This window comes from Octopus bimaculoides, chromosome 26 (genome assembly GCF_001194135.2).
Source record: "Octopus bimaculoides isolate UCB-OBI-ISO-001 chromosome 26, ASM119413v2, whole genome shotgun sequence".
Lineage (NCBI taxonomy): Eukaryota > Metazoa > Mollusca > Cephalopoda > Octopoda > Octopodidae > Octopus > Octopus bimaculoides.
This window is the reverse complement of record NC_069006.1, coordinates 7,068,312-7,072,144: the sequence shown is the minus strand read 5'-3', so window position 1 is coordinate 7,072,144 and position 3,833 is coordinate 7,068,312. Positions and strand designations below refer to the sequence as shown.

Here is a 3,833-nt window from a genome sequence, read left to right as displayed (position 1 = left end):
ATATACTACAAGATATGTATATATATATATATGTGTGTGTGTGTGTGTGTGTGTTTATAAATGGGTCGTGTCGTGTACTTTGTGCTTGGTTTTTAAAATTAGTCCAAGCTGCCTGTTGACGCTAGTGTGGCTAACTTCGTATTTTACGCAACACACTCAAAAAATTCGGCTCGAACAAACTTTTTTTTTTTTTTTTAAATTTTATTTTATTTGCCCGTTTATCTTCACATAAAACAAATAAATATATGATTATTTAATAATAATAATTAGGGAACATTAATTTTTTTTTAATTTTTAGAATTAAATTCATTAAAAAAAAATCTGATGTTAGTCATTGCGAAATATTGTTGCCACATGTAGGAGTGTATGCATGGCTGTCTTTCCTTGCTCATGGTCGCTGATATTACATGTGTATTATATGAGGTAATTTGCATTGCATTATGCGTATAAGCAATAGTTAATACATTTTGTACAGTTATTTGGAATTTTGTAGTATGCTTTATATATTTTGTTTAGACAATACTTAAATTATAATCTTGCCACATGTGGGAATTTCAGTTGCAAAATTTTTCATGTATTGTTTTCATGAGGGCGGGAGCTGATAATAGCAATAATATATTTTAATGTATTGTACAAGTTTCCCCTTATTTTTGCTTTTATATTTTATTTGTCGAAACAGCAGTAAAAGTATCCATTTTGTAACATGTGGGATTCTGTTTAAAATTGTTTTTTCATGCATAATAATGTAATTTTAGAATGTATTGTTTTGTCTTTCAACGATTGCAAAAGTATTTCTTAACATGTAGGAATCTATAAATGTGTTATTTATTGTCCGTTGTTTAAATTTAAATCGGTTGCTACATTCACAAAAATATATATATACATATATAAAAAAGGTCTAGTTTTTCTTTATTGTTTTGATAACCAACTGTTTTTTTTATATTACTTGCACGATTTTCGTAAATATGAGAAACAACAGCAAAATATTAACATGAATTCTTCTGTTTATGTATTTATTTCCTGGCTCTCTCTCTCTCTGTTGTCTAGTAGTGAGGAGAAATGGCGACTAAACTTGTCCCTCGACTAACTACTATATTATCCTTACTAGGCCAGCTCTCTTTTCTCTTTTTGAGCGTGTGTGTTCTGCTTCAACCACACTAATATTTTCCCCCCACCATGTCTCACTCTCTCTCTCTCTCGTTATCTTTCCCTTCCTTCCTTCCTCTCTCACCGCCGCCGTTTATAATACTTCTACTGTTATTTTACTACCGCCATGAGCAGCTAGCTAGCTAGCCAGTGTGATCATCATCACCATCATTCTCTCTTTCTCTCTCTACACTGTGTCGACTGAGCTACTTGCCCTCCTCATGTGTGTATGTATACAGACATTACATATATATATAATAATAATAATAATAATATATATATCTCTGCCATGTATGTATATAGGTAGATTGGATGTTTAATTTCTGTTTTATACCTACATTTCAATATGAATGCTTTATTGTATGTTATTTGAATGATTATTATTATTATTATTATTACCTACATGCTGTCCTTTCCCCTTTACCATGTAGCATTGTTTGAAATTTTTGACTTGAATATATATATATATATATATATATATATGTATGTATGTGTATATATAAATATATATGTGGAGCTATATATATATATATATATATATATATATATATATATATATATATATATATACTGTTGTATCCCAAACAAAAAAATAACACAGCTCAGCATTATCTCACTTGCGTGTTTAATTCCTGTGTATATATACATTATATATACACTGTATATATATATATATTATTTATATATATGCACACATTTATGTATGCATGTGTATACATGTATGCATCTTTACAGTATATATTTCTGTATGCATGTAATATCTGTAAGTATGCATGTATGTATACACCTATATACACATGTACATATATGTATAATTTAATGCATTTATATTATACATACCTTAACTTTTAAATCTTATATTTCATTTATTTATTTATAGAATATTATATTTATTGATAATTTAATAATAATAATAATAATGTCATTAGTGTTGTTGTTGTTGTTATTAATGATATTTCCCGCCAGATTGTTTCAAGTCCCCTCCCCTCAACATTTTTATGTCGGGGGCTCCAGAGGCGTTAGGGGGGAAAGAAATACTGCTTTTCGCCAACCTGAATCGGACGGACAAATCGTTTTTGGTTACCACTTGTATACATTTTTTGTTTTTAGAAGACGACCTTTAGTTATATATATATATATATATATATATATATAAAATAATAATAATAATGATAATAATTTTTGTTATTATAGTTTTACGGACATCTTTATGATAGACGAAGGGGTCTAAAATGAAGAAAAGAAAAAAAGTATGATTGTCCTAGCTTCTCAGTTTCCCGTCTTGTTTATAGCTTATCAGAAATGGTTGGGAGTTGACACAAAAAGAGCAACGAGCTGACCCTTATTATTATTTCTGTTATTATTATTACTATTGTAATTTTGATACCTCACTACCTGTTCCAAGGTTCGAATCCCTTGTCTTCTCTCTCTTCCACCCTCGGTCCCCTCCATCTCCTGTAATTTCTAAAACGAATACCTGTTATATATTTGTGGTTGATTATTACATCGACTTTTGTGATATTTATTACCATAGGAGGTTTGTACCTAATTAAAAGGTATTATAATTATTATTCCATCTTGGGCCGGCGGGAAGGGATTGCGCCGTCTCCAGGTGGTTTCGAACTCGCGACCTTGCTGTCCGTTGGAGCCGTTTTCTCTTTACGTTCTAGATGCACTTATGAGAGAGAAAAGGTATGAACGCCCCCAATACTTTATCCATCCATCCTTTTAAACACATTCCCCCCTTCAGCTTGATCATTAATTAATTAATCTTTATAAACCATAGTTATTACTATTTTTATTATTATTAATCATCTCTTAATTACCTTCTCGGATGTTGTTGTGGTCCAGGCCATATTTAATTACTGTTCAGTCATTTAAGGTATTTATATCCTTATATATCTCTCTCGTTATGTCCATGGGACCGTGTTGATTATTCAAAATAATTAAATGATTGTCGCTTTAATTGTATCAGCTAAAAGTATTGTTACTGTTTTAGCCCTTGGTCCCGTCAGCGAGGAGTTCCAACCACGGTCATCCACAACTACAATGTTCGGTTGAGGGTAATTTAGCTGCTAATTCTAACAGGTAGAAACTCAGACTGGTTCCGTCCGTTCCACTTTATTAAGTCGTGAAATAAACTTGTTGACGTATTCAACCGTTATCACTTTAAGGATTCCTCGGCGTCTTTTAGAAATATTTTCGGGTCTCAATATTTACTGCAGACTTTCGATATTTTGAGGGTCAGCTTAACCAAACCAACCTTCCACTTGTGGCCACCCCCGTTTTATGATAAACAGTATATCTAGGACTACACTAACCTTTCTGAAAATGTATCCCAGTTTTTTTTTCCTTCGAGATGTCATGGATGTAAATCTTGAGATTAATTCTGCTATTTATAGGATAACCAATCTTTATTTACTGCAGACCTAGGATATTAAGGGTCAGCTTTACCCAAAACCGACCTTCCACTGATGGCCATCCTGTCGTAGTTATTCAAACACTATATATGTTATATGTGTATTTAGGACTACATAAGCCTACCTTCCCCCCAATTTCCCCCCCCCCCCAGTCTTTTTTCAAGACTGGAACGGTGTAAATCTGAAAGGAATTCTACTGCTACTTTTAACAGGTCAACGACCACACACTAGTTGGCTTTTATTTATTTATTTTTATTGAAAATTAAG

At 31.9% G+C, this 3,833-nt stretch overlaps 1 protein-coding gene across 2 annotated transcripts in view; it reads left to right on the top strand.

The window, feature by feature from the left end:
- Positions 1 to 329: 329 nt before the first annotated feature.
- The window catches only part of LOC106879712 (uncharacterized), a 50,604-nt gene continuing 47,100 nt past the window's right edge, over positions 330 to 3,833 (top strand). The window contains exon 1 of one of the 2 annotated variants that reach the window (XM_014929392.2): positions 330 to 423. The gene's annotated coding sequence lies outside the window, so the exon portion shown is untranslated. Of the gene's footprint in view, positions 424 to 1,236; positions 1,374 to 3,833 lie in introns of those variants that run through there. The other variant, XM_014929390.2, reaches the window with a different exon arrangement.